Source organism: Cavia porcellus, unplaced genomic scaffold, assembly GCF_034190915.1.
Source record: "Cavia porcellus strain 051 isolate PalLab524CR breed Dunkin Hartley unplaced genomic scaffold, mCavPor4.1 scaffold_9, whole genome shotgun sequence".
Lineage (NCBI taxonomy): Eukaryota > Metazoa > Chordata > Mammalia > Rodentia > Caviidae > Cavia > Cavia porcellus.
Window position 1 is genome coordinate 7435816 of NW_026947492.1, and position 24478 is coordinate 7460293.

Genomic DNA, 24478 nt, shown 5'->3' on the forward strand with positions numbered 1-24478 from the left:
GCACCTTTCTAACCAGGGAAGTACAGGGAGGCAAAGCAATCATTCTCACCTACCCAGAGACATTAATTTGTAAAAGATTGATTTGTGGAAGGGAAGGCTGCTTTAAGTTTGAGCACCTCCCAAGTACTTGGTCCAGGAAACCCCTTCACAAGCCCATGAGAAAACATACAGCTGCCTCACACTGCCCGATCAACGGGCCTTTGTCTAATCACATTGCCTATCTTTTGTCAGATATCTTCATTTCTCCAGTTCCAAGTCAGCGTCTGTCGTCTACGGTCCTGCCTTACCCCTCTGGTAACGTTCTCAGGTTGTCTGTGCAGGAGATCCAGCTGCCAGCCCTGTCCCCACCCCTGCAGAAAGCCTCACAGCTCTGTGATGTGTTCTTGGCTGTGCCTTTAACTGTGTATTCTGGTCCACGCTCCCCTGAAGATGCGACAGAAGTCTCTACAGAACTCAGCAGTGCCCTTGTGCAAGACTTTCCTCTCTGGTCCTCTGCTCTTAAACTCTGTTTAGCTGTCTCTGCCTCTCCAAAATCTGAGCTTTCTCCTTCTCCACAAATTCAGAGTCACAGTGGTGTTAGGCTGCTGCTCAGGAGGAAGCTGGAACAATTCTAGGACTCACTTCTTGGTGTGTGTGTGTGTGTGTGTGTGTGTGTGTGTTTGAGTGTGCAGTTTTGCAGGTACTGTGTGTGTGTTACCTACTTATCTCTCAAAGAAAACTGTCTTTCGTTATCTGATGTCCATTGTCTTAAAAATTATTATTTTGTATATTTAGCTGTTTTAAAATTTATTTTAGACGAGAGGATAAACCCAATCCTTGTATCTCCATTTTGACTATAATAGAAATTCCATAACCACAGGGTAATTGTTTAAAAAATATCCTCGCACCCTCCTTCCTAGGTCTCTTGAGCTTTTCATCAAAACTAGAGTTGTTATTGTTGTTGTTGTTTTAAATTGCCCCTTATTGCCAGTTGGCTCAAGTGATGAATTATATTTTCGCCAAGCAGAAGAAAATTTCTTTTCGGCTGACCACCTCCCATCTTTCCCTCACCCTCATTAATACTCTCAAACAAGCAGTGTTTGCAGGTACTGTGTTACCTACTTAATCCAAACAGGTCTAGTTCAAAGGATGAACTACGGATTGTTTTCTTTTAAAAGCCTAGAGTTACCAAAAATGTCTGTTTTTATCAGAATAAAAATAAAATGTTTTATACAGCCTCAAGCTGAGGGAAAATGGCCATTATTTACTGTGCAAATTGTAATTGTGAGGACCAGTATTACTTTAATGGCAAGGAAAAAGTGACTCGGGCGTAGGCAGTCTGAACTATTTTCCTTCTTGAATTCTTTTCTTCTTCCCTCCCTCTGTGTATGTTTCAACACAGCCAAGCTAAAACTTTATCTTAAAAATAACCGGTGTTTGAATGTGCAAGATATTGTACTAACAATTGACACATACATCGTTAATTACTTAAAATCAATTTCTTTAAAGCACCTAATAAGCTAGATTTTAAAACAGTTTTCAGATTTTCAATAATTTGGACTGTACTTTGAATTAAGGGCCTGATTTGTTGTGTAGATAAGAATCATTTGTAATTAGCACATCAATTATTTGTATGTAAATGACTATTTCTAAAGTAACAGCAAATGGTTCGTTAACTTAAACAGTCTCCTCATAAATTTGTTTTAACCTTCTTGTTACTTTTTTAATAGTACTTATAAAAGTAAATTTCAGCTTCGGCCACTGATGAATTATCATAAATTCTAAGTGAGGAAGGTCCAAATTAATGAGGCTTAACTATAAATTCATGCAGGGGCATAGTGATCCGACTGTCCCAAGAGAGAGCAGATGTGCAGTTGACAGCCAGGCCCCAGAGAAACCGTATTTATTGAGGGCTTACATGTGCCAGGGCCTTAGCTCAGTGCTTTACATGCATGATCTCATTTAATGTCCCCAACAACAGAATGATTTAGTTGATGCTACCAATTGGAGACCATAACACAAAAGCTCAAAGTGGCTGGATAATCCAACCTAAGCATGGTTGTAAAAAGTAGCCATCCGTCGATGTAAACCCGGGTCTGCCTAGTGACAAGCCATTTATGCTGGGATACATGGTGTTTCCGGGCCACCCAGAGCTGCCCTGTGCATCTCTCCTCATACTCACCAGCCTTCTCTGGGTCTAAGTCCACTCCTGGCCTCTTGGGCCTCCGTCTCTCTTGGGACTTCTTCAAACTCATTGCCAGAATGGAAAGTCTCCATCAGCTCGGGTTATTGGTTGTCGAAGGCTGTGGAAAGCGCTATGTCTTTTGTGAAAATGACAGTTAAGATTCTAAATAACAGCAATGTATGATATTGGAGACAGCTTGAAAAGGGATTTTGAACGCTGATTTATAGCCAACTTTTGAAATGAAATTTAATAAATCTAAGAAGATATATGAGCCTTCCAAGGTTTATTATATGAATTGTTTGTAACTGTTTTTCTCTTTTTTTTCCGAGAGTCTCGTATTAGTTTCTTCTGTATATCCCATGTATTTTTAGAAACTGAGCTCGGAAGGAGAATTCCTCTCCAGCCCCCATTGTCTTCCTTGCCTCTGGATAAATGCTGACCATTTCATGTCAGGCAGGGGAAAGAGAGAGGTGCAGTGGGGTTTGTGAGACCCTAATCTTTCTTTCCTTTGTGAGACTCTGGGGACATCACATTATCTTTTTCAATAAATTGTCCTTTCCTTTTATCCCCCTGTCCCACTCTCCTTCAACTCTAATCAGCAAAGCTCAGAAAGACACAGGATGCCCTTGTGTTCGATCTAGGTAATGAACCAAAACCCCTAAACTGCTGCAGAAAACTAAGACCTAGTCCAAGGTTCAACAAACTCTGTTTCTAACCATACTCAGATTCCTTTGGTAGCACTAGGGATTAAACTCAGGGCCTTTGCACTGTGTTGTATCCCCAGATGTTTTCTATTTTTTATTTTGACATAAGATCTCACTGAGTCAATAAGGTGCATTCGTAGCCTGGTTAGAAAGCAACCCACACCAAACAATTATCAGCAGCAAAGCATTTTGCTGCCAAAGGGACAAAAATTTGGTCAGCCTTTAGCTCACTCTTAGCAACTGTAAATACTGAGGTTCTCTACATGGATTTCCTGTGTGGAAAATGCTGCTAACGCAGGAATAAGGACCTGGACCTGTTGTTACCTATAAAGATGATAGAAAGTTCTCAGATATCCAAGGGCTCATAAATTATATAATATGAAGTGATAATTGTAAGTGCCCTATTTAGAATTTCAGTATTATATAGTTATTTTGACATTTAAAAGATATAGCTATATAAAGTACTTAAAAAGACATTTGGCATATTTCCAGGCTCTAAAAATTAACTATTATTATTGACAAAATTATCACATTCCTCATTGGAAAAATTACTTGAAAATGTACTTCATTTGCTTAAAATGAAACGAAAGTACAAATTTAGGAATAAGGGACTCATATAAAAAACTACATAAGCATCAAAATGTAAGCATAATTAAAAGCTAAATCTTCAGTGATTCAAATCCATGACAAAGTTAAATTATGATTGATGTTTGTAATTATTCAAAATAATATAAATTTATTTCAATTTGCTTCTCAAAAACTAACTGAAAAATAAATTGTATGGTCATTGTGTTACACAGTTTTCTGTTGCTGTGACAAAATACCTGAAAAAAAAAATAAGGAAAAGAAAAGAAAACAAAAATTGATGCTGACTCACAGTTTAGTTTTAGAGGTTCAGAGTATGGTTAGCTGGTTCCACTGTTCCTGGGCCTGTGGTGAGGCAGATTTGTCACAGCAGAAAGTCACAGCCTAGCAGAGCTGCTCACCTTACTGCAGCCAGGAGGAGAAAGAGAGAGATGGGGATGGGCACAGAAAGACAGACAGACAGACAGACACACACACACACACACACACACAAGCAGTAGGAGATGCGTAGGGAGAAAAGATACAGAGGAAAAGGAAAAGGAGAAAAACAAAGAAAGGGGAGGGGAAGAGAAAAACAGGGAGAATGGGAGAGAGAGGAAGGGGGGAGAAGCCTTTAAAATCATGCCTCGGTGACCTACTTCTACAACTAGGCCCAACCCCTGGAGCTTCCGCCTCCCCCTCCCCATAACACCTCCAGCTGGGGATCAAGCCTTCAATTCATGAGACTCTGGGGGACGTGCTAGATTAAAACTCTAACAATATTGAAGGTATACGTCGTTATGATTTGATATGTGTATACACGGTGAAATAATTACCACAATCAAGTTAGTTAACGCATCTACAACCTCAATTATTCATTTATTTGTTCTTGTGATGAGAACACCTAGCATCTATTATCTTGGCAAATTTCAAGTGCACATTATAGCATTATTAAGTGTAATTACCATATTGTATATTAAACCCTAGAAATTATGCACGCTATAACTGGAAATTTAAACTGTTTAACCAGAGTTGCCCCCTCTCTCCTGCCCCTCAGTCTCCAGCACCCATCTCTCCACATTTTTAGGTTTTCCATATAAATAGTAAGATTATTTGGTTTTTGTCTTTCTTTCCCTAGCTATCATTAAGCATAATGCTGGTAAATTTCCTCTTTTGCCTAAACTAATTCAAGATGCTTGTTTTCAGTCACCCTAAAAGAAGACCCAAGGATTGCCCTATAATTTTGTATATCTGGAACAAGAAAGAATACATTGATCCTTGCTGCCTATAGTACTGTTTCAGACATTTGAGAGGAGGCATTATATTCTTCCTAAGCTACAGTCACTCTTCTCCAAGAAAAATGTCCAGTGCTTTCAGTTATTCCTAGTGTGCTATGGTTTTCAGGTCCCTCCCCAAGCTGGCCATGCTGGCCAGAGTGTTCTCTAGCTGTTTGTGACCTTGGAAGGTATAGAGCTGTCAACAAAGACCCTCCAACAAAGATTCTGCTCTGAAAATGATTCCTACACCTTGGGCACAAATTCTTCTTAATACAGCCGGTGACAAAACCAATATTTTAAGTGCATTTGTTATTCTTGGCTAAACTTGGGTTGGTGATGTTTCTGAATCCCCAGTTTTTTCCTGAGTTGCTGCAAAGCCAAGTATACACAAGCCTATAGCTATGCATTTACTCTCTTGGGGTGGAATCTTTAATAAGCTTAATAATAAGTGAGTCTCATAGCAGTTTGGTGACCTCTTGGCCCGTATTATGATTATTACATTATGCTAAATTTCTTTGTCTATAATACTAGCTATCAGTCTGAAGTAGGGAGAAATCAAACTTTCTTGGCTGGGACCATAGAAGTATAGGGTGCTAGGGACACCCTCTCTCCTTGGCGCTGTGAGCCCTTGAAAGATAAATCTCTGCCAGTGTGCAGGGGTGACTGGTATGTTCTTGCTATTCCAATTGTTGAAAACCAGAGCTGCCTGATCTTGTATTTAATCCTATCCACTATCTATTAAAATTCACTAAAGCTTGCTAAGCCTCATTTCCTTGAAAGCCTATCAGGTTTCTGTTTCATCAAAGTCAAGTGTATTTAATTAATACAATCCGATTCATTCTGGAAGTGGTCAAGTTCTCCAACAGGTACTCAGTAGAGCTACTGGTATTTTTATAGGAATTAAACATATGACACAACAGGCAAAAACAAGTATACTTCGTAGATGCCATTACTGATACCTCTCTTGCATACAATTGAATAAATTGCCTTTTGTTATGAAATGTTAATCCTCTTTGCAAGTGGAGTAATTCCCATCTCAGGCTCAGCCTGTTAAGGACTGCTTTGGGAACCAAATTTTAGCAGTCCTGTACTGCAAGTCCTTCAAATAGGACTGCCTATTCTGAGATGGCGAAATCTGACCCTCTAGTAGTATCTGGGGCATCCGCATCCTCATCACATTGCTCTTCCAGTTATTCTGTTATAAGAGCAGATCAGGCCCAAGTTTGCATTATAGAAACCTAGGTAAGTACAGTCAAACTAAAGCAGTAACAAACGGCCATCAAGAATTAGGAATACACATGAAGACCTCAGCCTGCACGCCTCAAAGGACTTCTCTGTAATTAGTTAAATAGTAACCTGGAAAAATGTTGCTAGCTGGGCATGACGGCACACCCCAAAATTCGAGAGGCTGAGGCAGGATGACTGTCATGAGTGTGAGGTTAGCCTGGACTACACAGTAAAACTGTTGCAAAAAAAAAAAAAAAAGAACAAAAATATTTCTCTGTTATAATCACCACTATATATATTATATGTTAGAAGATTGACTATTAACTTATTCAGAAAACAAATCTTTTCAGATGTAATTAAGTTAAGGATTTAGTGATGGTTAGTGATGAGATCATTCTGGATTATCCAGCTGTTTTTGAAATCCAATGACAAATCTCCTTATGAGGGAAAGACAGAAGGGGTCCAATAGATGAAAGAAGAGAGGACACAGAGGAGAAGTCAGTGCGAAGGTGAAGGCTGAGATCAGAACAAATCAGTCACAAGTCAAGGAAAATCAAAGTCAAGAGGCGCTGAAAGGGGACAGAAAGGCTCTCCTCTGAACTCTAAGCAGAGCTCTCTTCTGCCCTCTGGAAGTGAGAGACAACGCTAGGCAGGGTGGGAGAGTCCCAAGTGGAGGAGAATCAGACAGCGTGTCCCATAAGTGCCCACAAAGAGCACGTTTCACTATCAGCCTGCAGCTGTGCTCCGTATTTCCAGCCAGGTCGAGGTGTCAGGCTCCCCCTCCCCTTCCACTAAGCCTTCACACCTGCCCACTGCGCTCCAACCTGTTTGACCTTGATATCTCCTTTACCCTTATTCTACCTGGGTGCAGAGCTTGGGAGGCTGCCACAGCCAGCAGATTATTAAGTGACTTTCCCTGTCCTGACAGGCACTGGGGCTGGAAGGAACTGAAGAAGCAACCAGTGAGGATGGGGCCAGGCAAGCTGCCATGGCCAAGGATGCCAGCTGAGGTGGGCGGCCAAGACAGAAGAGTGAACTGGAGATGCAGGTCCACTTACTCACAGTTTCTCACTAAACTCCTAGCATAAACGCAAAAACGTAAATTTATCCCTTTCTCACCAGAATAGACAAGATCATCAAGAGTAAAGGGAACTGCTTATTCCTTACTCATTTCTGTTGAAGTTTTTTCCAGTGCACACAAAGAAAACTTGGTTGAATCAACTCATTATTATTATCTCACTTATCCTAGTGCTCATGTTTTTGAATTATAAAAGTTCTTTCCTGATTTTCAACTCTGGTTTTTCTTTTCCTTGGATGTACTATTACTTTGAATTTCCATGAGAGATACTACTAAAAGTTCTGAAGTTTGCTTTGTTTTGCCTTCTTTTTAGAGATTGTCCTGCTTGTTGAATTATCTACATTTGCTCCAAGATCTTTATTTTTCTATTAATTTTTCTTGCCCAATCTTTATCAAGCAGTGGGCTTTCTCAGGGCTTATAAGAACTAAAGTAGTAAATTGCTTCCTTCAAAAGTGGCCACAAAGATATCTGACATCCACATATTCTTCTGCGAGGCCATCTGCTTCCTTGCTGATGGGTAAAGTCTATCTCTACTCCTTTGAATCTGCCAGGACCTCACGATGGCTTTGACAAATGGGACAAGGCAGAAGCACACAGAGCCAGGTCTGGACATAGCCCTAAGCCTGCTCAGCATATCATGCTTTCCTTCTCTTGGAAACCATCTTCCAAATGACAAGTGTGATGACAGTGAGATCAGCACTGTGAGAAAACCAAGCCACACACAGAGACAAAGGCCACTGATACCCAGCTCAGTAAGATTCGGGGGTCTCCAGTCCCAGCTGCCACCTGGCTGTAACTGCATGAAAGACCTCATGGGCAAACCACCCAGGTAACCATGGGCAACCTAGAGAACCATGACAGGTAATCATAGACTGTTATTTTAAGCCACTGAGTTCAGAACTGGTTTGTTAGGCAGCAATAAATAGGAACCAGAACACTTGATTTCCCATTCATGTTTACAATGTGACAAGTGACCTCTCCGGTGAGTAGATTGAGATGGTGACCTCCATCCCAAGAAGACTGACTGGGGAACCATCTATTATCTTTCAGATCTTGTAAATAAAGCATGGAGTACTTTGCTATAGAATGCTCACACCCACACCATGTGCCTTACAGCTCTATGATATTTCTTCATAAAAGAACGCTATGATTTTTTTCCCCCTTGGCCCGAGTCTAATTATACACTGCAGCATTTTTTCTGGGCTGGTCCAAGGCAAAGTAAGGTGGGACGGGGCATGTCAACCACCCTCTCCCCACTTTAACTCTGTGTCCACTCTATTTCCGGTGTCTGCCTGCTCTCACAATAAGACACAATCCCATCCTCCTGTCACTATTCAGTGGTTTGCCTCAGCCTGGGCTTCCCCTCCCCAAGGCTTCTTGAATGACTTCTTTGGCTTTGCATCTTCTAGAAATGTGTTGAGATCTTCCCCTTGTAAATGGAGCCCCTCCAGTCCTAGATTTTATTTGTGTGTGCATGTATTGCGATTCATCATCTTATTTCTTTGAAATAATTTTAAATTTGGTTTTAGGTCATGTCAAATTTATATAAAAATAAATGTGTTTCACACTACATTCTGGAACCTATGTTTTATCTAAATTTAAAGAAGTTTAATATGACTCCTCAGAAGTTTCCTGGCTTGAATATCTGAAAACAAATTTTTGAAAGTTAGAAACCTTAAAAAATAGAAAATTGTGACTTCTGCTCCCAGTTTTTATATCGAGCTCCACAAGATCATCGCGTTCAGCCTAACCACTAAAATAGGCCGATAAGCTATAAAATCATAGATGTTAAAAATCTTTCAGGAAAAGAGAACACAGAAAAAAATAGATTCCAAAAAAGTAGGAGGGTAGAAATTTATTGCTACTCCTGTTGCTAGTGAAACCACATAAAGGGGAGAAATCTATCAAAAATGTGGTAAGCGGAATTCCTGAGGAAATTCCAACGAATTTGTAAAAATCATATGCAGACTGATGTGATGGAGTCAAATCTTAAAATGCCACAAGCACAGAGCAAGTCCCCACACTACAATTCTCTAGCCACCTAAATCCCACAGGTCTTTAGTTTGGGGAGACAGCACCCCCAAAGAAAGTGGCAAGGGAAGCTGAGAAAGAATTGCTGTGATACAGAGGAGACCACCACCACAGGCAGAGGCATATGCCCTTGGAATAAGGGGGAGATAAGATAGGACAGCCCAGCAAAATGTAGCGGAGGTATTCCAGGATCTCAGCTAAGCGCAAGGACAGAATGAAATCAAGCCACACTCAGATCTCCTGACCTCTGCTCTTAGGAGATAGAAAAGCTGAATTCCACTACCACGGATTGGGAAAGGGACACAAATGCTGGCAAAAGCCTTCTGTTCATAGCAGGCCCTTCTAGAGTGTGGGAATGCACCTCTAGGAGACCCACGCGCAGGACTGAGAGCGATATTCCAAGGAGCAGAAAGAAGGCAGCTGGCCGGATGAGCAAAGACAACTCCTCAGAAACCCAAAAGACAGTTAGGCTGCAAGTCAAAAAGAGCAATCCCACAGCTCAGAGATCTCGACCAGTTCTCAGCCTCCGACACCACTGGAAGTGATGTCCTAATCCCGTCTTCAAAATATTTTAAGTCAATGATCAATTGAACTCAAGCTAAAAACCCATAAAGAAAACCAGATTTGGTATAACAATAGGCCTAGTGTCTTGTAGGAGGGGATGCCTCTCTGTGTGAAAACAAAGTCAGTTCCCTTCCGTCCCTCTTTTCCTTTTATACAGAGAAAACGATTAAAAACTCACAAAAATAAAGAAGAAAGAATGAAAATGGTACACACGGCTAAGAGGGGAAATAGTAGACGCAGACGTGGAAATAACCTGAAGGACCAACAGTGATCTTAAATAACTGACAAAAATACTAAGAAATCTAGTGTAAAAGATACATGAGACAGATAACATAACAGGGACCAAGGAAGTTAAAAGGCAGAATAAACTAAAAAAATCCTAGAAATTAAAATACAATATCCAAAAAATGAAGACTGTATTAGATAAGCTTAATAGTTGAATTCATACAAACGAGGATTAGTGACTAGAAGAAAAGTAAGAAAAAAATCATCTGAACTCAAATATGATCACAAAAAAATAAGTACAAAAATGAGAAATGGATAATAAGATTGATGGAGCAATACCAGCAACCTAGTATGTATAGACGGACACCAGATCAGAAGAAAGAGAAAATGAAACATTTGAATAAATAATATCCAAGAGTATCTACCTAGGAAAATCAATCTAGAGTCTTTAAATCTCAGACTGCTTTAGTACTACAAAACTTACTTGTAAGCATACCAGAGAGAAAGGAATATTGTATTCATAGGCCTTGTGGGGAGTTAGACAATAAGATTTATGCAACTGAGAGGTCGCTGGAGAATCTCCTCAAATGGACTAATGATGAATACTGAATACATTAAAATACGACACTTAAGTTAAAATACTGGTGAAGAGTGGAAGGGTCACAGGTAAATATTGCAGGAGGTGATAAAGTAGAAATAAAAACTAAAATGGATAGATGAGGAAAAGAACATGGGGGATACACAGTGAACCCACCCGTTAAGACACACACACAAATAAACATATATACATGACTCACATGCATGCTAGCTTGGAGAAAAATAATGTCATTTAAGTCTTATGAAGCCAACAGTAGTAGCCCGAGTAAAGACAGAAAGAACTGTGGTCATGAAAAGCTTTTGGAATTAAGGTAAATGTTAGAAAAAAAGAAAACAAAATTTTCAAAATATCATAATAAGTACCAAAATGGGTAAAAAGAAAAAGTATCACATAAAGGAAAACATGTGATCAACAAGAAAAGAACAGGCAACTGACTTTTTAAATGAACAAAAGACTTAACAAAAAGTGGCTCTCCGAGTAATATGATTTTCAATACCGATGAACTGTGATTATACACCCTTAGCAATGACTACAACGGGAAACCAATAAGCCAAAACATTGGGAGGGCAGAGAACTCATTACAATTCTGTGTGTTGAACGTAGTGTGCAGCCACTCTCTGTCAGGTGCGTGCATTTGGCAACCCAGCTCTCCAAACTTAAGCATCAGATTTTGATGATGGCTTTGTCACACAGGCATGATTAATTCTTAACCTGATCTCCAGCCCTGCTCCTGCCTCGGAGGTTCAGGGATAGTCCTGAAGGTTCTAAGCTTCTAACCATGGCTCAGTCTTTTTGGTGACCAGGTCCATCCTGAAGATCTTCAGGCACCTACCAGGAGTCAGCTCGTTAGAACAAAATCATCTTATTAAGAAAATTCCTAAAGATTTAGGAGTTCTGTATAAGACACTCCTGTTACCTCTATCATTCAGGAAATTTCAAAGTTTTAAGAGTTCTGTGCCAGAAACAGGGGCCAGATAGAAAGTATATAGGATTCATTATATCCCAAAACAAAATAAAGAATAGATAGTATATTCATAATGGGGGAACATAACACAGTGACAGTGCGTACCTATGCGCAGCCATCTCACAGAGATAATTTTGAGCAAAAAGACACAAAAGAGTACATACTACATCAGCCATTTACATGAAAAGTAGGTAAAACTCACCTATAAGGATAGAAGAATTATAGTAACATCAAGAGATGTGCAGCTTGCTTCTGAGACGCTACGCACAGTCCAGTTTTTGGTCAAAGGTGGGCAACAGGATTTGTCCACTTTAAAAACTCAGTGGCATAAATTTGTTGATTTTATATTTGTCATATTTAAATTAAAAGGTTTTTAAACTGAGGCTGGGTATAAATACGTGAAATTCCCAAAACAAAAAGCCAAAGCGAATTAAACAAAAAGAGTACAGTATACTGAAAAATGATAAAATCAGAAATTATTGAGACAGAAAATAGAAAACAGTGAAAGTCATAAATAAATGAAAATACAACTTGCTTGAAAAAAAATCAATGTAATAGAAAAACCACTGCCTAATTCAATCAATAAAACGAAATGAAGCACAGGGAAGATGGTAGATTAGGAAGTACCAACAATCTGTCTCCTCATCTAGACAACAGTGGCCCTGGGAGGATCTCTGTTTTAACCATTTTGGAACTCTAGGTTCCATTTATGATTCCTAACTTCCAGGAGAGAGTGCGGATGGTAAATTGCAGTGGACTTCAGCTCTTAGTCCACTAGCAGCAACCATCCCAGCTCCCAGACCCACACCAAGCAGCTGGACGCACCTTTCCCTGAGAAGTCTGCCTGCAGGAATTGGGGTACAACAAGGACCCCGGTCGCCAGGATTTGGTTGCTGACTGCAGCGTCTGACACTAGAGATGCAGACAGAGAATCAGGTAGTGATTTTTGCCAGCCTTTATTGCTTCAAGCCTCTCTCTTTCTGGCCAGTGAGACTTCCAAGGAATTTATAGAACTCGTGCCTTTCCTGTTTTCTCTTCTGGCAGACAGACATTAAAGACAAGGACATTCAAAAACAATTGCACAGACGGGAAAATGGAAAACTGAGTGTGGGCTGCGGGCGTGCTTTAGCAGCAGAGTGTGTGCCTGCTCGCTTTGACCCCCAGCAGCACTGTTCCCTCGCAAGTTGTGACTGTGCGTGCCAGGAAAGCGGAATGGCACAGGACAAACTGAGCAGACCTTAAATTTACCTTGCGCGGATTCTATTACACAAGAAAGCCCGCAACAATAAAACTTACAAAGCAATTCGCAAAACCAGCAAACCCTGCAGAAGGGGAAGAATTAAATTCCAGAGTTTCCGTATTATTAGATTCAAATATCCAAGGTTCAAAGAATACAAAAGAACAGGACAGTTCATCCCATTCAAAAAAAAAAAAAAAAACAAAAACAAAAAAGGCAGAAATTGTTCCTGAAAAGACAGAGGTAGATTTATTAGACAAAGATTTTAAAGCAACTATCTTAATAGCATTTAAAGATCGAATGCAAGATAGGGGGAAAATCAAATAAACGATGTATAAACAAAATGTCAATAAAGACAGGATATCTACAAACAAAAGCAAAAAAACTAAAATAATCTGAAATGAAAAACTCACTAGAAGTATTTAAAAAATAGTCAGAAGAAAGAACTGGTTAGTACATTTGACTTTGGGGCAATGGAAATAACTGAGTCTAAGGAAAGACTGAAAACAAGATAGAAATGTGAGCAGGACCAATGGGCCCCTGAGACATCATCAAGAAATCTTAAGTGTATTATAACAGCCTCAGAAGGAGACGAAAGAAAGAAAGTGGTATAGTAAATGTGTTTTTAAACGGGGCTGAAAACTTCTCCGATCTGATGAAAGACATGAATATGAACATCTAAGAAATCTGATTAATTTCAAGTAAGATGGACTCAAAAAATCCACCCCAAACATACAATGAATAAATGTTGAAGGACAGAGCATCTTGATAGTGAGGAGAGAAGCAACCCAGCACACATACGGAATCCTCAGTGTAAATCTGTTTATCAGGAATCAGTTGGTGAGCAAATGGTTAAACTCCAGGCAAAACACAAAGACTTGCAGTCACTGAAATCAGGGGAAAAAAAAGAAAGAAAGAAAGACACCTGTGAATTAGAAAATAATGGCTAATGATGTGATGATATACCCAGAGGATTGTGTCAAGGGGAAATCAACACAAAAATAAAACACTCGGTAACATGCAAATCAATAGGTTTCATATATCCAACCAAAATCATTTTCTTATAATGAGGAAAAGTACTACATTCACAAAAGCATTGAAAAAATCAGAAATTTATTTTAACAGGAGATGTGAAAAAAAGTGTATAAAGAAAACTGAAAATAGTCATGGAATTGCAAAAAAAAATAAACTTGAACAATGGGAAAATAAATTCTTTTGGATAGTGCGGAAGAAGGAACACTAGCCCTCCCCAAAGGTGCCCAGGCCTACTTCCCAAACCTGTAAATGTGCAGCCTTATATGACAAAAGAGACTTTGTAGATGTGATACTAACAAGGACATAGATATGAAGAGATTATCCCGGATTATCTGGGGGGGATTCAGTGTGATCTCAAGGGTTTTAGAGGAGGCAGGTGCAGAGCCAGAGAAGGCTACATAACATCAGAGAAGAGGGAGAGAAAGGACTTTGAAGACGCTGTCCATCACTTTCTTTGAAGATGGAGGAAGAGGTCACAAGGAACGTAGAAAAGGCAAGAAGACAGATGGTCCTCTCAGCCTCCAGGAGTCATACAGTCTGCCAGCACTCGGGCTGTGGCCCAGGGAGCCTGCGTTTGGAATTCTGACCTCCAGAATTAATAAGATAATAAATTCACATTGTCATAAAACACTGAATTTGTGGTCATTTGTTATAGCAGCAGTAATAATGCTGATTTAATGACTCAATATGATTAAAAATGTCAATTATCTCAAGTTTTATACACATTTATATGAATCTAATAAAAATAGCTTTCAGCTAGGGGCTGAAGCACAAGCCAGTAATCTCAGCCACTGCGAGGAGGCGGAGGGGGCTCAGGCAGGAAGATTACAAATTCAAGACCTGGGGCTGGGGATTTAGCTCAGCGGCAGAAGCGCCTGCCTTGCAAGCAGGGAGTCGTGAGTTCGATCCCCGGTACCGATAAAAAGGAAAAAGACAAAAACAAAACAAACAAAAAAAAAAAAAACAAATTCAAGACCAGTGTGAGGAACTTAGCAAGACCGTCTCAAACAAAATAAAAAGAGACAGAGTATAGCTCCATGATAAAATGTTACCTAGCATGGACTAAGCCCTAGTTCAATCCCCAGCACCACTAAAATATTAAATATGTAAGTGCATGTGTGTGTATATATGCATACTTAAGTTTTGTATTCTGGAATTATATAAATACTTTTAAAAATTATATATGTAAAAATAGATAAATAAAAAAAAATACTGGAAAAAGAGAAGTGAGAGCAGACTAGCCATATCATCAATTGAAACATACCACAAAGAAACCATAATTAAAACATTATGGATATAAAGTATAAGTGTATAGGCCAGTACAAATGAATAAAAAATAAAGATAAGAGACACACATACATTTGGAAATTTGCTACATGAAAAGGATTGCATCTTAAATGGTGGGAAAAAAAGGTTTTTTTAATAAGTGATAATGGGAAAGCTAAATATTCATTGGTACATATAAATATTGTACATGTATCAATATTTATATAAAAAATATATGTGTGTATATATATATGTATCTCAGACCATATATTAAAATCAGCCCCAAATAGATCAAAAATCTAAATTCAAATAATTCAACTACTAAAATAAGGGTGAATTTCTTTTAATATACAAATTAACCTTTCTGCGAGTCAAATCCAGATAAAATAAATATAAATTTAACCACATACATACAGAAATTTATGCACAGCCAAGATAAAAAAGAAAAATCAATAAACAAATTACAAAATAGAAAAAATAGCAAAACATAACACACACAAAAGGCTAATCTATCTAATCTATAAAATATTCCTGGGGCTGAGGATTTAGCTCAGCGCTGTAAGCGCCTGCCTGGCAAGTGCATGGTCGTGAGTTCCATCTCTGGTACCCAAAAAAAAAAAAAAAAAAAAAAAATCCTTAACTATGAGAAAAAAATCAAAACCCTATTTTTTCAAAGATAAAGAGTGGCATAAAAGGTATAAAAGAAAGCATCCACAGAGGAGAGGATGGGAAGGCGATATATAGGGGTGTGTGTGTGTGTGTGTGTGCTTTAAATGTGCGAGAATTGTCAACGTTACTCATAAAAAGATATTCAAAATAAAACTAAATGGCGACATCAGTTCCTATCATCAGATTGCTAAGAATCTACAAACTTGACATTTTGTTAGAGCAGCCTTCCCACACATTAAAAGTAAATGTGCAAAATAACAAAACTCAGTGATGGGAGATTCAGCAGTAGGGAACAGAAGAGCATGGATCTTGTCTTTGACTATGTAAAACACTTTCCGGATTTTCTCTGTGAGACATACCTCCAGAATTTATGTGAACTTCTGGGTTCTGCTCTGACATGCAAGAAGCTTGAAATTATCACTTCCATTCTCACAATAAGAAAAAAGTCAAAGTGAGAATAAAATTCTTCTTGGGTTCATTAGAAAATTGAGACCGATTTCACAAATCACTCTCCTGAAAATTGAAAAAGAGAAAGGAAAATATGTGGAATCATACTAGCAACAGAGACCAGCCCTCACCCAGAAGCTAGCAGGAAATTGATAGGAAAATAAGCATAATTGGTGAATTGCTGGAGACTAAATGTGTTCTAACCGGAGGAAAAATTATCTTGGGATAATAAAGGATCGAGCCACTTGGTGAGATTTACCTTCAGAAGCATCACCATTTCATAGGCTGATCTGAGGGAAACAAAAGCAGAAACAAAACCTTTGTGCTTCCTAAAGGATGAGGAAAGTGTTTTGGAATCTCCCCCAAATTTTCTCCTCTCTTTAACAAAGCCCACCCTCAGTGGAACTGTTTCAGCACTGCCTAGCTGACACAGAGGAAGGGAAGTGCTCATCTCTCGCCCCCTCCTACCGTTCTGTTTCACCTAAGAATGAAGAAACAAGCTGGAAATGCTTGTGAGAGTCACAACCCGAGACACAGGCTCAGGGAAAGACTAGACCTCACCCGTAATCCCAGCATTCCGGGAAGGTGAAGCAGGATGATCACAAACTCAGATCCCATCTGGGCAACTTAGCGATTTAGCAAGACCCTACCTCAACATAAAATATTAAAAGTAAGGCTGGGTAGTGGCTCAGTGAGAAGGTCCTGGGCTCAGTAATAAAGAACACACACAGAGAAGATGGATACTTAATCACAGGAGTGGAGGACACTTCTCCTTCCTGCATACCTCACCACCGCATCATCAAGGCTCTTGTGTTATAATAAGGGAAAGGAAGAAAGTCTGCAGGTTTCAGACCTTACTTCTGAATCCCCAGGGAAACGCTAACATCTCCAACCAACACTTAACACAACCCGACTCCTGGCCAGATAAACTTAAAATTTAATGGTTGATTTATCGCTCTGTCCTTTTACCTCACACATTTTGTCCACAAATTACAAAGCATGTTGAAAGAAAATAAAAACAAAAAGGTAAGCAACAACCAACAAAACAAAACAAAAATTCACAACCACAGCCCGAAGAGATACAGCGTACATCAAAACTAGACTCAGATACAACACGGATTTTGAAATTATGAGACCAGGAACTTAAAACAACTGTGTATGAAAATATATACTTTGAATAATAAAAAATAAAATTACATTTAAGAGAATGCAAAAAGAAAACAATAGAAGTGAATGCCAGATAAATGAATGAACTGAAATATACCGAGTTAAGGGCTGGGGATTTAGCTCAGCAGCATAAGCGCCTACCTTGCAAGCAGGCAGTCGTGAGTTCGATCCCTGGTACTGATAAAAACGAAAAAGACCAAAATATATATATATATACTAAGTTGGCAAAATAAATGATTATCCTTACAAAAGAATTTTTGTATTAACTTGTGAATAACATCCTGACTATATGCATATCATGCACATATTCTAACATTTAAAACTTAAAAATAAAAGAAATCTTGAACTGTTATTCATAAGTTTGTTGTTAGAGAGAATTGATGGGGTAATGCTAACATGACGCGTTATACATAGTACACATGTAAATGAGTGAGCTCGATGATGTTTAGGGAAACACAGTGCTCAGATGGAGAGGAGAGAACTCAGTGTGGACTTCTGAAGAAGAGTGGTGTTGGCTTTCAACTGGAGACAAACTTTAACAGACTCTACCGCGGTCGACCAGAAGGCCTAGAGAAACCACACACAGCATATTGAATGGCGTCTTCAGAGAAGCTTCATTTCCATTGCTGCTCCTCCACTCCATTCCCCCTCCTGGATAAGTATTTCCATTTGCTTTGGATTTATTCTCATCAAGTTTCTTTTTGCAAAATAAACAAGTACACAGACATACCTATGTGAAGCACGCCTACGTCTTCTTTCTTACACGAAAGGTGCCATGTGATATTACTGAAAGGTAAATCCATGATTTCTCATTAGTAGGCCTCACTGAAAAAAACTAGGATCCCTAAAGAAATGACTGGTTCTGGGTCTGAGACAGAGAAATGACAAAGTAAGCTTAGAGTATTTTCTGTGCAAAAAAAAGAGATAGAGAGATAGAGAGAGATACTCAGATAGAAGAGAATACAGCCAAAAACATAGGAATCAGCTTGAAAGGTCTCTAATTAGAAAAATATTGTTCCATTTCAGCATCAAAATTACTAGTGAAGCTAATGGGCTATCATGTTGAACAAAAAAGATTCATAAATTCGTAGATACTCAGAGGAAGAGAAAAGAAGCAGGTAGTGACAAAATAGTTCTTACTACAGGAAAAACGCTTCTAATAAAGACAGCACAAATGATCAAATTATAGTACACTAATTATTTCTGGCAAGGGTCATTAATGATTGGTAAAACCAATAGGCTCAAGATCATTGGGCAACGATATAGTCCCAGGACTTCACCACCAGTTTACTGTGTCTCTGCCACCTGTCTCTCACCACCATTTCACTCCTTAAGTAAAAGAGGATCAAGTACCTGTAGAAAGAATTTGAAAGACACCACCATTAGTCAGTCAATTTTTCATCACTATAACCAAGAAAGAAGGATTTATTCTGGCCCAAAGCTTCATAGGTTTCAGTTCATTATTTCTGGATCGGAGATGGGGCAGTAAATCATGGCAGATGGCACAGAAGAGGACAATGGCCCAACTCGTCGTGACTGGGAAGGGGTAGGGATTGATAAGAGGAGTCTGGGGGGATCTGTACTTTTAGATGTCTGTTCCCAGTGACCTGCGTCACTCAATTAGGCCCAACCTCCAAATAAGTGCACTGAGCTATGAACTCATCAATGGTTTAGTCCACTGATGAAGTTAGAGGCCCCAGAGTCCAATCACTTCCAATCCCACTGTTGTTGGGGACCCAGCATCGACCTATCATCCTTGGAGGATACGTAATATCCAGACCATACCAATCACCTTACCCAAGTAATCAAACAGCATCACCAGTAATTGAACGATACGATGCTCTATACCTTTTGATATGATTCATGAGAGTACACAGCATCAGTTCTCAGTTCATGAACTTAATTAGTTCCACTATTCTGGAAAAGATGGCCATGTACATGTTCACGTGGAAAAGATGGCCACAGTTGTGTTCAACACCAGGTGAAGAACTCATAACCAAAAGCCAAATTGTTCACAAACAAAATCATTTGTGAACTGAGGAACCACTGGAGAGATCTTAAAGCTAGTCTAAGAGGAAATAGCCATACAATTTCAGAGTATGAGACACTTTACCAAAAAGCTAGCTTTGATTCCTCAGATGTTGATGTCATAAATCCTGCACATGTGTGCACTGACACACAAGTGTGTATACACACAGATGGGGGAGTAGTCTAGACAAAAGGAGACTAAAATAATGAAGAAACAAGTGCAGTATGTGGTCCTTTATTGAATTTGACATTGTAGGGAGACGCAAAAGCTTTAAAGAGTATGTTTAGGTCAGTTTGGAAAATGTGAAAATGAGTTAGAAATTGAATAGTATTGTATTAATGTTAAGTCCACTGGGCGTGATAATGGTGTTCTAACATAGGAAAACAATCTTAGAAGGATGACGGTGAAAATTTAACGGACCAAATTTCATAATATCTGCAACTTTAAATAATTGAGAAACAAGAAATATACATCTGAGTGGTAAATACACAGATTCAGTTACAGTGCAAAAACACACATACATGTGGCAGGCAAAATATTAGCAACTGATACGCGCAGTTCGATTGTAGAGTGCACAGTGTCTTTTTACAATATTTCTATAGGCTTGAAATTTTGGAAACAAAAACTTGAGGAAAGTATACAAAAATTAGACTTAGTCTATGGACTTGTAAACAGGTGAGTCTGAGAAACAAAAGTATTATTTTGACTTGGTGAGCAACAACCGCCATCTCAATTACTTCTATCTTCTACAAAGTTAAAGATGTTATTTTAAGCATTAAGAAAAAGTTCAGTTTTAATAAAGAAAATCCCATTTCTTCCTATCTCTGTGAGTTAAACACTGAAAAATGTTAAAAGTTATCATTTAGAGTTTTCCCTACAAGATAAAGAGATTTATCATACAGATATTCTCTCAAATTACAGATTTATTTTAGTTTGAGTCTTAGAATAAGCCCACGAGGTCAAAAAATACTGAAGAATGGTAATGAAATAGTACCCGAGAAGCAGATGGGCGGTAGCACCTGATTCTGAATCTCAAACCCTTCCGAAAGAAGTCAAGACGCAGTCCCACTTCCCTCGCACAGCCTCGAAGTTCAGGAAGTGGGTACACAAGGAGGTTTGGTGGATGAGAACGAAGCAGCCTAAAAAGAGAAAGACCGGCTGAGAATTTGTTTTCTTTTTAATTTTAAAAAAAGATTAAAATAAAAGAGAACGTAACAAAACAGGTCAGAACAGACCAAATTAAGCAACATAGTGTTTCACCACAAGACAATCCAACATAACAGTAGTTACCATAGTGTCTCTTTGCTTGAAATAATTGAATATACCTTTATATCCTATAGCATCAAACATAACAAGACAGTGTAAAACCACTCAAGAGAATGAAAGTATTACGGGGTATTCAGAACCAACTAACAGAAAACGAACAATAAATAGTTATTATATTATCTCCTTGCCCATAAAAATTTTGTTTATACTATCACATCTAATAAAATCCAATAAGATACAACATGATAAAACTGATGGAGACAGAAGAACAAAAGCTTGGTGGGACTTCAAAACAAGCTGATATTAAATCAGCACTAGCTATTATAATGTCTTGTTTTCTTCAAAATAGCTGTTCATACCATCACAGACAATAAAATCAAACAACCCAGAATAAAACCATTTCAACTTATGAATGAAAACATTATAAGGCTTCAAAGCAATATAATGGGGAATCATGTTTACTGCATACTTTTATGTATTCTTACCATTTCTTACACTAGGGAAACTACTCGGTATTTATACATGTGAGTTTGATTTATTTCGCTTATGAGTATGGTCTCAAGCTGCGTCCATTTATTTATAAATATTTCAATGTGACCATTCTTTATTGCTGAGTAGTACTCCATTGTATAAAAATACCACAACTTTTTATCCATTCCTCAGTTGATGGACACTTGGGTTGTTTTCAAGATCTGGCGATTACAAATTGTGCTGCTATAAACATGGGTGTACATGTATCACTGTGGTAAGAGAGTTTGTTTTTTTTAAGTAGGATTTCTTTTCTACTCTTAACAGCCATGAACATGACCTTTCTCCACAAATTTCCTCTATGGAAACAGGAAAAAAGCTGTTGAAGGTAGCAGTGTCATACCCAATAAGAGAAATTAAATAAAAGTTCATATCAGACAGCTGAGAACTGACCTCCACCTTTCTTTCTCCACTTGACTCCCAGTAAGCTACCAATGAGGTATTTACCCACCAGGCTGGAACTCAGAAGAGATATACCATCCAAAAAGCTAAGAGCTAATATGACTACCCAAAGAAGGGATTTAAAATAAAATAAAAGGAGGCGCCCCCCAAATATGACAGCCCAGACAGCCCACTAAAAGAAAACCATAGTTGACATGTTCTACATCATATAATTCTGTTCACATAATTAAACATGAGCAGACAGCCAAAGACTGTGAGTTACTGGAGAAAGCACTTACTGGGAAAAACAGCGACCAAAGGAACGAACAAGGGAAGAAAAGTAACTGAAGAAACAGAAGCAATTCAGGGGAACAAATGTTAGTTAAAAATTACCATTAAAATCCTTAGAGAAATAAGCGATGATATTATATATTCAAGAAACAAGAACAGAATGCTATAGAAGAATAACACAAAAATGTTGACATTCAGAAGAAAAACCAAAAAAAAAATTCCAAAATTTAAAACGGAAGGGGCAAACAGTAGAACAGGAAGGAAAGACATGACAGAATTAATCCATAATTCAGGTAACGAAGTTTCAAAAGGATAAGATAGAGTCCACAAAGAAGATACCATTTTTTTTAATTCCATAAAGAACAGAAAGCTGTGAGTTTCCAAATCCCACACAAAACTTTTGTTTCCTTCAATTTAAGACAAAGCAAATACCGTAGGTTTAATTTGCCTTCCCCGCAGCCACATTGCAGTTAAACACTACAGGAGCTGACTCCGCTGACTCTAATTTCTCCTGACCCATATTATCCTAAATGTACCGATCTGAATTTTTCTTCTACACCTTTAATGAGCCTGCTGTTCTCAAGGACACCCTGGACTTTCATGTTGCTAAATCCAATCAATGGCCAAGATTCTGTGCTCTAAAATTCCTATCCAGACATGCAGCTCTCTGGGGTTTTTGTTGTTGTTGTTGTTTGAGTGTCCTTTTTATTTTTTGTTTGTTTGGTTCCAAACTTAGGACCTTGTGCATGCTTGGTAGGCATCTGCATCACTCTGTCCTGTCACCGGCTCTCAAACATGCAACTCTTGAACCTCTCCGAGGCCCATTTTATGACAAGTTCCATGTCACATGCTCAAGCAGAAAAGTAAATTATAATCAACTCTGACTCTTTTCTTCTTCACACTTCCTTACAGTAGTAAAAACAAAATTTTCTGCTGGTCTCAACTTCAGAGAGAAACGGAATTTGGCTTAGTCCTTCCCCTCTCACTTCAGATAGGAAATAAAATCTCTTCCCTGGCGCCCAAGGCCCTGTCGCCTCTCATACCGTGTCTTTCTGCGGCTCCTTGTGCTCACTCTGCTGCGGGGCTTTGGCCTCCCGCGGCCAGCGAGCTCCCTCGGCACGCACTGTCCGTCAGGTCTTCATGCCTGCGCTCTTCTTCCAAGCAGCAGGCTTCCCTGCCTGTTTAGCACTTTGAGCACATTTTCATTAGAACTGGGAAAACAGAAAAGGAATCACCAAAGGACCCAGCAGCCCCACAGCCTAGTATACACCCAGAGGACTGGAGCACAGGTTAAAGAGATATCCACACTTGCGTGTTTATTTTAGCACTTTTTTTTACAATAGCCAAGATATGGAAGCAATTGAATGTCCATCCATGGATGAGTGAGTAGAGAAAATTAATACCACTCGCCCATTTAAAAAAACAAACAAACGCTTCTGCCATCTGCAACATGTATGAAGCTAGAGCTACCGTGCCAAGTGAGACAAGCCAGGCATAGGAAGATAAATATGTGTAATCTCAGTAACATGCGGAATCTAAAGGAAACTCAGATTTACAGAAGCCTGGAAAACGGTGGCTACCAGCGGCTGAGGGATGACGGGTGTAGAAGGAGAGGGAGATGTTTCTCTACAAGGACAAAGTCACAGTTAGATCACAGAAGTAAATTCTGATGTTCTGCTGCACAGTGGGACGACTAAAGCTGAGAATAAAATACTGCACTGTTCCGCTGGAGGACAGGCTACTGAGTATTCTTACCCTAAATAAACGATGCATGTTTGAGATAATAAGCGTGCTAATTACCTTGATTTGCTTATTACACAATGTATAATGTAGTAATACCTCACGTTGCATACCATAGGACTGTAGAGTCGGCCTTTATCAGTTAAACAGGAAATATGCAACAACATCGCCTCCTTGGTGTTGCATTCCTTGGTCACCTTATTAAAAATTGCAACCCCTCCAACTCTCTACTCATCAGAATTAACTATCCCTATTTCCCATATTATTTTCCTCTATAGCATTTTTCATCATTTATCATGTTTTACTCTTTTTGTTTATGTTCTCTTTTGTGACCACGTGAGTTCCTTGAGACCAAGAATTCTTGTTTTGCTCTCTGTTATATCATCAACAGAATAGTATGTTCCTCTATCTGTTCAACCCACAAGTATTTAACAGTCACTTCTGAGGGGTTGCACACTGCGATAGACAAAGATAGATCCACACCAAGCATATAAAGGGGAAGACTACTAAAAAATCCTACAAACTGACATAAGAAAAAAATAAGGGTGTACATACAAAAGCTCAAGATGGCATCTATTTTTCAATATCTACTATGCAATGGACTAATTTCTTCAAATTAGTAAAAATAGATTCCTTTTGTAATCTTATACCAAACCTATGAACTAAGTGCCAGTTTATATTAAAGACACTTATAAACATATTTTAGGTTCTTTCTGCCAGTTATTTGCTCTACATAAAATATCCTTCCCCAAACAACATCTTACTGCCTGTAAATCTTTTCTTAGAAGCAACCTTTTCTCTTCTTACTCCAGCACTCTTAATTCTAATCCAGAAATAAGGCTTCTACACTGGATCTAGGTTTTGTAGAAACCAGTATGTCATGAACACACACACACACACACACACACACACACACACACACACACACACATTAAAAGACATCCAGATATTTGGTCAGTCAGAATCTGACCTTCCAAGCTGACCCACCACTATCTATCACTGTAAACATTCACTCTCAGAACTAA